The sequence below is a fragment of the Mobula birostris genome, chromosome 3, assembly GCF_030028105.1.
Source record: "Mobula birostris isolate sMobBir1 chromosome 3, sMobBir1.hap1, whole genome shotgun sequence".
NCBI classification, from domain to species: Eukaryota; Metazoa; Chordata; class Chondrichthyes; order Myliobatiformes; family Myliobatidae; genus Mobula; species Mobula birostris.
Genome location: NC_092372.1, coordinates 141,212,132 through 141,224,906, shown reverse-complemented (window position 1 = coordinate 141,224,906; position 12,775 = coordinate 141,212,132). Strand labels below are relative to the sequence as shown.

The 12,775-nt window shown below is 41.8% G+C and overlaps 1 protein-coding gene across 1 annotated transcript in view; it reads right to left on the bottom strand.

Annotated features, from left to right (window-relative positions):
• Positions 1-12,775, bottom strand: part of vwde (von Willebrand factor D and EGF domains) — a 241,087-nt gene that overhangs the window by 8,910 nt on the left and 219,402 nt on the right. The window lies entirely within an intron of this gene.

The window sequence follows — 12,775 nt, the reverse complement described above, 5'->3', positions numbered from 1 at the left end:
TCTATTCTTGAACATCTTTTTACCTTTTTTCCAAACAACAGGTCAACTTTTTTCTCCAAAAAAACAGGACTTCCATTCCACCACCAACAATGCTGTCTATATCTCCTCCATTTCCCATATAGCTGTCCTTAACTTAAACTCCTGGATTCCCCTTGTCCTTATTTAATACCCCAAGAGGATCGAGGAGCATTTCAACTCCTTGGACCCCTGGCACATGTGGCATGGTATAGAGATTATTACAGACTTCCAACCACCTAGTACTGTGCCCCCTTCCAGCTCTGTTTCCCTCCCTGATGAGCTCAATTACTTCTACGCTCACTTTGACCGAGAGAACAAGGAGGTCACCCTCAAAGCGGATCTCCCACCTGGTGAACTGCCTCTCTCACTTTCCACCTCCGATTTTTGCGCCACCCTGAGCAGGGTGAATGTATGGAAGGCAGCTGGTTCAGATGGAATACCTGGCCATTTTCTCAGAGTCTGTGCAGGGCAGTTGGCCAGGGTCTTCATGGACATTTTCAATCTGTCCCTGACCCAGGCAGTTGTCTCCACAAGCTTCAAGATCGCCACTATCGTGCCAGTGCCGAAGCATTCCACTGCCACGGGCCTGAATGTCTTCCGCCCAGTTGCATTCACCCCCATCATTGCAAAGTGCTTTGAGAGACTGGTTCTATCACATCTGAAATCCTGTCTGCCCCCTATCCTGGACCCCCATCGATTTGCCTATTGCACCAACAGGTCTACAGAGGATGCCATCTCCACGGCACTTCACTCTGCCCTGACCCACCTGGACAGCCCCAACTCTTACGTCAGAATGCTGTTCATTGACTTTAGTTTGGCATTCAATACTGTGATCCCCTCCAAGCTGATTGCCAAACTTCGCCAGCTTGGTATTAGCTTATCCCTCTGCAATTGGACCTTGGACTTTCTGACTAACAGACCCCAATCAGTTGAAATAGACAACCTCTCCTCCTTCACTGTCACCCTGAACACTGGCGTGCCTCAAGGCTGTGTGCTGAGCCCTCTTCTGTACTCCCTTTTCACCTATGACTGCATTCCTGTACGTGATTCTAACTCCATAATCAAGTTCGCAGACGACACCACAGTGGTTGGCCTGATTAGAGGGGATGACGAGACGGCCTACAGGGACGAGGTCCAGTACTTGGCCACGTGGTATGCCGACAACAATCTGGCCCTTAACACCCAGATGACCAAGGAGATCATTGTGGACCTCAGGCATGCTAGGAGCCACACTCACGACCCCATCTACATCAACAAAGTTGTAGTGGAGCGTGTATCAAGCTTCAAATTCCTTAGTGTCCACATTTCCGAGGATCTCACCTGGTCCCTGAACTCCTCCATCCTGGTCAAAAAGGCTCAACAGCACCTTTATTTCCTGCAGAGCATGAAGAAAGCTCACCTCTGTCCCAGGATACTGACGGACTTTTACCGCTGTACCATTGAGAGCATACTCACCAACTGCATCTCAGTGTGGTATGGCAATTGTCCCATATCGGACCGCAAAGCACTCCAGCGTATGCTGAAAAATGCCCAGTGGATTATCAGCACCCAATTGCCCACCATTGAGAACATTTACCATAAACGCTGCCTGAGCAGGGCGAAAAGCATTATCAAGGATGCATCTCACCCTAACCATGGACCTTTTACTCTCCTCCCATCCGGTAGGCGCTACAGAAGTCTCCGCTCCCGCACCAGCAGGCACAGGAAGAGCTTCTTCCCTGAGGCTGTGACCCTGCTGAACCTCACATCACAGCGCTAAGCAGTATTGCACCCATATTGTACTGTCTCAGTACTTTTATATTTGTGTGCTGTAGCACTTACTTTTCATTGGTAGTTATTTTGTAAATAACACTATTTTTTTTCATTTCTGGTCAGCTGCTAACTGCATTTCATTGGCTTTGTATCTGTACTCAGCACAATGACAATAAAGTTGAATCTAATCTAAACAGCTTCCATATCCAGCACATTGCATCATATCCAACAGAATCCTACTCTTATGTTCTGTAACGCTATAGCATAAAACTAATTGAAAGGAAACACAGAGCCAGGAATGCACGTCTTAAATTTGTTTTTACTTTAAGCAAGGTGTGCACGTATGACATAATGGCATTATGGTGTATGCCATTCACTTATTTTACAGATAACCCACAATTTATTATGTAAATAACAAAGAATGCTTATATCAAAGAATATATTTACAATATTAAAACACAACACCTACCACTAGGCACATCTTACCCTCACTACTTTCCATAGGGATTGCTCTCTATGTGACTCTCTTATCTACTAGTCACTCCCCACTTATCTCCATCCTGGCACTTATCCCTGTGACTGCTGTAAGAGCTACATCTCCTTCCTCACTACCATTCAGGATCCCAAGCAGTCCTTCCAGGTAAGGCAACACTTCACCTATGAATGTATCAGGGTCATCTATTGTAACTGGTGCTCCCAGTGCAGCCTCCTCTATACTGGCGAGACCTGACACAGACTGGGAACTACTTCATCAAGCTCCTTCGCTCTGTCCACCGCAAAAGCTAGGATCTCCCGGTAGCTACTCATTTCAAATCAGCTTCACATTCACATACCAGCATGTCTGTCCATGGTTTCCTCTACTGCCAAAATGAGGCCCAACTCAGGTTGCTGTATGGGTAGCCAAACAGAGCTGTATGTACATGTATTTTGTATGGGTAGCCTACAACCTGATGGTATGAAAATCAATATCTCTAGCTTCTGGTAATCACTCCCCTGTTTTCCTCTCCCCCGTTCTTTCTTTTTCTATTCCCCATTCTGGTTACTGTCTCACCCTTTCTCTTTTCCTCCCCACCCCCATGACCTGCCTATGACCTCCCCAAGGTTTCCTACCTCCTTCACTCTATTTTGTGGTTCACTGTCCTCTCCTATCACATTTCTCCTTCTTCAGCCCTTCACCTCTTCTGCCTATCACCTCCCAGCTTCTTGCATCCTCCTCCTCCCCCATCCACCTGTTCTCACCTATCACCTTCCCAGAGAGTGCTCCTCCCCCTCTCCTTCTTATTCTGGCTTCACCCCTTCCTTTCCAGTCCTGATGAAGGGTCTCTGTCTGAAATGTTGACTCTTTACTCCCCTTCGTATATGCTGCCTGGCCCCTGAGTTCCAGCATTTTGTATGTGTGGGTCTAGGTTTTAGCTGAGGTTATTCACAAATTATATGGACTTAAAAAAATTAGCTACAAGATTCTAATGATAATTTAGGAAGGTAAATTGGACTACCTAGATTTTTTTTTCTGTTGTAGAGATTAATATGTGCCAATTTCCGTTCAAGGTGTCATGTCAAAAAGATAGCTATAGTTTTCAATTCAGTTTGAAGTTCAGTATGTCACTGTCAAAGCCAGCATTTACTGTCTATCTCTAAATGTCCTTGAGCAGCTGGTGAATCATCATCATTTAATCATGGTACAACTACTTCAGATAAAGAATTTTTGTTATTTTTCTAACGCTGCAACAATAAAAAAAATCAATATATTTCAAAATAAGGACATTATGTAACCTGAAAGAAAAATCAGGGGTGGTGGCTTTTGTACAAGCTTGCAGCATTCATCCTTGTAAGCTGCTGAGCTCAAGGAATTGGGAATTCCTCAGTGACCTCCCTTTACTATTCTGGAAAGAAATCTTTCAAGCCTAATGGATTTTTCCAAATAGTTTCTTTTTTTTTTGCTCTAACTGTTGCTTCTTCTACAGTTAAAATAGTTTATTATTGTTACGTATACTGAGGTACATTGAAAACCTCGTCTTGCACGCCATCCATACAGATAAGCTGATTGAAACTGTGCATTGAGGTAGTACAAAAGAAAGAAATAACAGTGCAGAATAAAGTGTAACAGCTACAGAGAAAATACTTCTCAGTGAGACAGGAAGATGCAAGGTCACAACATGGTAGGTTGTGAGGTTAAGTATCCATCTGATCATACCACAAGGATTTGTTCAATAATCTTATAACAGCGGAATGGAAACAGTCTTTGATCCCGATGCCAGATGCTTTCAAGCTTTTTCATCTTCTGCTCAATGGGAGGAAGAATGGAGAATGTCTGTGGTGGTGGAATCTTTGATTATGATGGACGATTGATGAAGGTATTGAGAAGCATTGACAGAGTCCTTGGAGGGGAGGCTGGGTTCACTATTCTCTGCAGTTTCTTGCAGTCATGGGCAGAACAGTTGCCACACTAAGCCAAGATGCATCTGGTTAATTGTTACATAGAAATATAGAAACGTACAGCACAATACAGGCCCTTCAACCCACAAAGCTGTGCAGAACATGTCCTTACCTTAGAACTACCTAGGCTTTACCCATAGTCCTCTATTTTTCTAAGCTCCATGTACCCATCCAGGAGTCTCGTAAAAGACCCTATCATTTCCGCCACTAACAGCGCATTCCACACACTCACCACTCTCTGTGTAAAAAACTTACCCCTGACATCTCCTCTGTACCTACTTCCAAGCACCTTAAAAATGTGCCCTCTCATGCTAGCCATTTCAGCCTTGGGGAAAGAACCTCTGACTATCCACACAATCAATGCCTCTCATTATCTTGTACACCTCTATCAAGTCACCTCTCATCTTCCGTCACTCCAAGGAGAAAAGGACAAGTTCACTCAACCTATTCTCATAAGGCATGCTCCCCAATCCAGGCAACATCCTTGTAAATCTCCTCTGCACCCTTTCTATGGTTTCCACGTTCTTTCAAAAGTGAGGCAACTAGAATTGAGCACAGTACTCCAAGTGGGGTCTGACCAGGGTCCTATATAGCTGCACCATTACCCCTCGGCTCTTAAACTCAATCCCATGATTGATGAAGGCCAATGCACCGTATGCCTTCTTAATCACAGAGTCAACCTGTGTAGCACCTTTGAATGTCCAATGGATTCAGACCCCAAGATCCCTCTGATCCTCCACACTGCCAAGAGTCTTAACATTAATGCTATATTCTGTCATCATATTTGACCTACCAAAATAAACCACCTCACACTTATCTGGGTTGAACTCCATCTGCCACTTCTCAGCCCAGTTTTGCATCCTATTAATGTCCCGTTATAACCTCTGACAGCCCTCCACACTATCCACAACACCTCCAACTTTTGTCATCAGCAAATTTACTAACTCATCCCTCCACTTCCTCATCCAGGTCACTTATAAAAATCACAGAGTAGGGGTCCAAGAACAGATCCCTAAGGCACACCACTGGTCACCAGCCTCCATGCAGAATATGACCCATCCACAACCACACTTTACCTTTTGTGGGCAAGCCAGTTCTGGATCCACAAAGCAATGTCCCCTTGTATCCCATGACCCCTTACTTTCTCAATAAGCCTTGCATGGGGTACCTTATCAAATGCCTTGCTAAAATCCATATACATTACGTCTACAGCTCTATTTTCATCAATGTGTTTAGTCACATCCTCAAGATATTCAATCAGGCTCATAAGGCATGACCTACCTTTGACAGAGCCATGTTGACTATTCCTAATCATATTATATCTCTCCAAATGTTCATAAATCCTGCCTCTTAGGATTTCTCCATCAACTTACCAACCACTAAAGTAAGACTCACTGGCCTATAATTTCCTGAGCTATCCCTACTCCCTTTCTTGAAAAAGAGAACAACATCCGCTACCCTCCAATCCTCCGGAACCTCTCCATTCCTCACTATGATGCAAAGATCATTGCCAGAGGCTCAGCAATCTCATCCCTCGCTTCCCACAGTAGCCTGGGGTACATCCCATTCGGTCCTGGTGACTTACCCAACTTGATGTTTTCCAAAAGCTCCAGCACATCCTCTTTCTTAATATCTACATTCTCAAGCTTTTCAGTCCACTGCAAGTCATCCCTACAATTGCCAAGATCCTTTTCTGTGTGAATACTGAAGCAAAGTATTCATTAAGTGCCTCCACTATTTCCTCCAATTCCATACACACATTTCCATTGTCATACTTGATTGGTCCTATTCTCTCATATCTTATCCTCTTGCTCTTCACATACTGGTAGAATGCCTTGGGGTTTTCCATAATCCTGTCCGCCAAGGCCATCTCATGGCCCCTTCTGGCTCTCCTAATTTCATTCTTAAGCTCCTTCCTGCTAGCCTTATAATCTTCTAGATTCATATCATTTCCTAGTTTTTTTGAACCTTTTGTAAGCTCTTCTTTTCTTCTTGACTAGATTTACAATAGCCTTTGTGCATCACTGATCTTGTAGCCTACCATTCTTTCCATGTCTCATTGGAACATACCTACTCAGAACCCCATGCAAATATCCCCTGAACATTTGCCACATTTCTTCTGTACGTTTCCCTGAGAACATCTGTGTCCAATTTATGTTTCCAAATTCCTGCCTGAAAGCCCCATAGTTCCCCTTACTCCAATTAGACGCTTCCCTAACTTGTCTGTTTCTATCCCTCTCCAATGCTATGGTGAAGGAGATAGATTTGTGATCACTATCTCCAAAATGCTCTCCCGCTGAGAGGCCTGACACCTGACCAGGTTCATTTCCCAATACCAGATCAAGTACAGCCTCTCCTCTTGTAGGCTTATCTACATATTGTGTTAAGAAACCTTCCTGAACACACCTAATGATCTCCACCCCATCTAAACCCCTCACTCTAGGGAGATGCCAATCAATATTTGGGAAACTAAAATCTCCCACAACAACCCTGTTATTATTACTCCTTTCCAGAATCTGTCTCCATATCTACTCCGCAGTGTCCCTGTTACTATTGGGTGATCTATCAAAAATATCCAGTAGAGTTATTGACCCCTTCCTGTTTCTAACTTCCACCCACAGAGACTCCGTAGACAACCCCTCAATGACTTATTCCTTTTCTGCAGCCGTGACACTATCTCTGATCAGCAGTGCCACGCCCCCACCTCTTTTGCCTCCCTCCCTATCCTTTCTGAAACATCTAAAGCCTGGCACTTGAAGTAGCCATTCCTGCCCCTGCACCATCCAAGTCTCTGTAATGGCCACAAAATCATAGCTCCAAGATCCACGATCTAAGCTCATCCGCTTTATTCATAATACTCCTCGCATTAAAATAGATATGTCTCAAACCATCTGACTGAGTGCATCCCTTCTCTATCACCTGCCTAACCTCCCTTTCACACTGTCTCCAAACTTCCTCTATTTGTGAGCCAACCTCCCTTAATATTCTTAATCATCAGCAAAATAGTGCAAATAGCTGACAAGTATGATAACAATTGTTTCTTACTCACCAAATACTCACATCCAGTTTGGGTTCTGGCAGGGCTATTTGGCTCTGAACTTAATTATAGCCTTAGCCCTAAGAATTAAGTTTCACAGATGAACCAGGTATGTCTTGAAATCACGGCAGGATTTGATTGAGTGAAGCACTGAGGGTCCCCAGTAAAAGTGAAATAAACTTAAAGCAAATTAGCAAAAAGTCTTCACTGGCAGGAATTGTTTTTAGTACTAAGGAACATAGTTAGGGACAATTATGTAAGCATAAAAACATCTCAAGAGTTCTTCACGGCAGATAACAACTGCTTCATTACTGATGTTTAGTCACCCAGAGGAGGCTGTTTGCTGATTAATACTGGGCTGAATTCCATTCATAACTCTTTAGATAATGATGCCATCAGTATCCATCAGCAAAACATTCTGATAAGTGGTAAGTAATAATCGCTGGCTGGTGGCACAATGGCATCAGCGCCGGACTCCAGAGCGAAGGCTCCCAAGTTCGAATCCAAGTCGGGCCACCCCCCGAACACACTTTCCATCCATGCCGGGTTGAGTATCGTGCTAACCACTCGGCCTCATTAAAAAAAAAGGGCCGAGTCAGGAACATTCATATTGTGACCTGGTTAATCTGAAAGGAGACTAATCCTGACACCAGGTACCAGACAAGAATGACTGACAATCTGGTGCGACACGTTAAAAAAAAGTAATAATCAAACAACACAAGTACCAGCGGGAAATGTCTTCAATCAGAGATTCTAATAACCATTGATGCTGACTTGCACCACCATCATTCATTTCCCACTTATGACTTGAAACTTAACTGAACTGGCCATCTCACAACTCCATGGAACAAGGTTTGATCATGATCTTGGGTTCTGAGTGTGTTAAGTTTGCACTTTCTTCGTATGACTATGTGGGTTGCTGTTTCCTCTCACATCCCAAAAATGCATTGGTAGGATCACTGGTTTCTGTAAATTACTCCATAGTATGGTTAAGTGACAAAACAACCAAAAGAGGACTTGATAGACACAGGAAAGAAAAGAAGTTGCAGTGGTATATGTTGTGTATTTAGTATTTCAGTAATATTTGAGTAATATTGTAAATATTATTTGATTAAGCATTCTTGTTTGCTTAAATAATTCACTCTGGGTTATGTGTAAAATTACCCGAATTGCATACGTCATGATGTTACCACGTGATACATGCACCCCTCACTTAAAGTAAAAAAACAGAGATGGATCCACATTTCCAGCTCTCTTGTTTTTCTTCCAATAAGTTTAATGATTTGAAGTTACAAATCATACCAGTGGTGATGAAATATTTTTAAAATGCACCCAAGACGACTGCAGACACGCCACAGCGAAATGTTCAAACAAAAAAAAAGCAAAAGCACTGTGAGAAACAGAGAGTAAAAATATGCAGCCCACCACGCAAGTTCTTTTAAAAATAAAAGGCAGTAAATGGAAGAATTCACGGGGTCATAAAGTGTGAGTACCAGGTGATAATAATCATTTTAAAGAAAGAGTAGAAGTGGCTGGCTACATCGGAAGGATAGACATATTTGATGGCTCAATGGATAACTGGCTCATGTATACTGAGCCATTTCAACAGTATTTTGAAGCAAATAAAATAGCCAATGAGAAATGAGTACCGATTTTGCTGAGTGTATTGGGTTTAAAGGCATACAATTTGCTTCAAAGTTGAACTGCTGCAACCAAACCAGCAAAAATGAGCTTTGCTGGTATTGTGAAAGTACTGTAGGAACATTTAGAACCAAAGCCATTTTTGATTGCAGAATGCTTTAGTTTTCTGAAGCAAATCAAAAGGACGGGGAGTCTATTTCAGCATATGTGGCTGAATTGAAGAAATTGCCTCAGCATTGTTAGTTCAGTAGTGGGTTAAATGATGCACTGAGAAATCACTTAGTTTGTTGAATTTTACAAGAATGCATTCAAAAACAGTTGCTAACTGGAGTACAACTTGTATTTAAAAGAACAGTTAAAATAGCTGTTTCAATGGAAACAGCAGACAGAGATGCAATTGAGTTGCAGTCAGGAATGAAAGAAAACGTGAACAAAATTGCAGCATCTAAACAGAAACTAGCCTGACCAAACAAATTGTGTTACCATTATGGCAGGGGCTCACAAACACCAGACCAATGCAGATTTAAAGGTGAAACATGGAAAATACAACAAAGAAGGGCACATATAAAGAGTATGCTAGGCACAGTGAAGAGAAAAAGATAAAAGTCAAGTTGCATCTTCAAAAACAGCACTAATCTGCGTATGAAAAATCTGATAATGAACATGACACAGGATGTATAGACTTGGATTTACAATTTGAAAACTAACAAATAATATGGTTTACACCAGAAGTAAACAGCAAATTAAGTAAAATGGAATTGGACAATGGAATTTAAAGCTAAGCAGGGAGGAATGTTGTGTATTTAATACTTCAATAATATTTTAGTAATATTGTAAATACTGTTTGATTAAGCATTCATGTACACTCAAATAATTCACTACAGGTTATATGTAAAAATACATGAATTGCATACATCAGGACATTACCATGTGATATGTGTGTGCCTCACCTAAAGGACAGAGTTAGACTTACATTCCTGACTCTCTTGTTTTTCTTCCAATAAGTTTAATGTTTTGAAGTTACAAAACCTAACAGTATAGATAAATAAGGACTAGAGACCGGCACTGATGTGATTTTCTGCTGAATGACTTCCCGTGTTGTAATAAATAAACAAACTAATTAAAGTAGCTACAACAGCAGATCAGAAGATGGGTATTCTTTGGCAAGTGATTCAACTCCTAACACACTAATGCCTTCTGCTAGTTTCCAGGCAAAAATCAAGATTGCAATGATATTCTTTCTATTCATACGGATATGTTCAAATCCAATGCTATGCAACTGATCTACCCACTAAATATTTGCTCTATCACCATCATACTGTGTAAATGTTTCTTAGTAATGTCACCAAAATCAGTGATCTGTACCATCTAACACCATCCAGACATAGACTATTTTATAAATGGGGAGCAAATTCAGAAATCAAAGGTGCAAAGGGACTTGGGAGTTCTCGTGCAGGATTCCTGAAAGGTTAACTTGCACCTCAAGTTGGTGGTAAGGAAGGCAAATGCAATGTTGGCATTCATTTTAAGAGGACTAGAATTATAAAGCAAAAATGTAATGCTGAGATTTCACTTGAAGTATTGTGATCTGTTTTGGGCCCATTATAGAAACACAGAAAACTTACAGCACAATACAGGCATTTCGGTCCACAATGCTGTGCTGAACATGTACTTAGTATAGAAATTACCTAGGGTTACCCATAGCCCTTTATTTATCTAAGAACACACATGCTGGTGTGCACAGGGGGTTCACTAGAATCATTTGGGAATGAAAGGGTTAACGTATGAGGAGTGTTTAATGGCTTTGGGTCTGTACTCACTGTAATTTAGAAGAATTGAAACCTACCACATTTTGAAAGGCCTAGATAAAGTGGATGTTTCCTATATTGGGGGAGTATAGACCAGAGGGCACAGCCTAAAAATAGAAGGATAGATATAAGCTATAGGAATAGAATTTGGCCATTTGGCCCATTGAGCCTGCTCTGCCATTTCATCATGGCTGATCCAGTATTCCTTTCAGCCCCAATGTGCTGCCTTCCCCTCCAAAATCCATTCATGCCCTGACCAATCAAGAATTGATCAATCGCTGTCTGAAGTGTACATAAAGAATTGGCCTCCACAGCTGCCTGGAGCAATGAATTGCACAGATTCACTACTCTCTGGCTGATGAAACTTCTCCTTACCTCCATTCTAAAAGGACATCCTTCTATTCTGAGGCTGTGCCCGCTGGTCTTAGCCTCTCCCATCATGGGAAACATCGTCCCAAACACTGAGGTCTGACTAACTGGGCTATAGTTTCCTTCCTTTTATCTTTCTCTCTTCTTGAAGAGTGGAGTGACACTTGCAACTTTCCAGTCTTCCAGAACCATTCCAGAAACTTGTGATTCTAGAAAGACTGTTACTAATGCCTCCACAATCTCTTCAGCCACCTCTTTCAAAACACTGTGGTGACTCCATCAGATCCAGGTGACTTAGCTACTTTCAGACCTTTCAGTTTCCCAACAACCTTCTCACTAGTTATGGTAATTTCACACACTTCATGATTCCCGACATCTGGAGCTTCCACTATACTGCTAGTGTTTTCCACAGTGAAGACTGATGCAAAGTTCTTATTCGGTTCATCTGCCATTTTGTCATTTCACATTACTACCTCTCCAGCAACGCTTTCCAGGGGCCCGCTATCCACTCTTGCCTCTCTTTTATACTTTATGTATCTGAAGAAACTTTCAGTATCTTCTTCAGTATTATTGGCTAGCTTACTTTCATATTCCATCTTTTCCTTCTTAATGACTTTTTCAGTTGCCTTTTGTTGGTTTTTAAAAGCTTCCCAAATCCTTTACCACCACACTAATTTTTGCTCTATTAAATGCCCTCGCATTGGCTTTTATGTTGGCTTTGACTCTCTTGTTAGCCAACATTGTGTCATCTTTCCTTCAGAATACTTCCTCCCCTTTGGGATATATTATATATATATCCTGTGCCTTCCGAATTGTTTCCAGAAATTCCAGACATTGCTGCTCTGCCTTCATCACTGCCAGTATTCTTTTCCAATCAATTCTGACAATTTCTCTCTCATGTCTCTGTAATTTACTTTACTCCACTGCTGTAATACCGATATATTTGACTTCAGCTTCCCTTGAAGACAGAGAGGAGGAGGATTCTTTTTAGCCAGAGGGTGGTGAATTCATTGCCACAAACTGCTGTGGAGGTCAAGTCATTGGGTATATTTAAGGTGGAAGTAGTTAGGTTCTTGATTAGTAAGGACATTAAAGGTTACAGCGAGAAGGCAGCAAAAGGGGGTTGAGAGGGGTAATAAATCTGCCGTGATGGAATGGTGGACCATACTCGATGGGCTGGACCACCCAGTTCTGCTCCCATGTCTTGTGGTCTTACGGACTAGCTGCTGCACTAGAATACCACCTCCTGCCAGTTCTTCTGTAAACCCCACACCATTCTGACTAGGAAGTATATCGCCATTCTTCAACATTGCCAAGACTATATGCAAGAACACTGCAAAAGAAACTTCAGCAAAAACAGAATAGCAAAACAGAAACTGCAATATTTAAATATATATATATATATATATATATATATATATATATACACACAGTATCATCATCATCGGGTGCCACGCCCATTTTGAGCTTTGACTGCCATGGCCCACACACTGCTGTTTCGGGTCAAGTAGATCAATTCATTGGTATTCATTTCCAGTTCTCTGGCTGCTGTCTCCATCATTTGTCTTTGTCTTCCTCTTGCTTTCTTCCCTTCAATCTTTCCCATAATTATTGTGCATTCTAACTCCTCTTTCCCAATCACATGTCCAATGAAGTTACGTTGCCTTTTCATGATCTACAATATATCCTTTCAAATGTTCCTACATTTAAAACA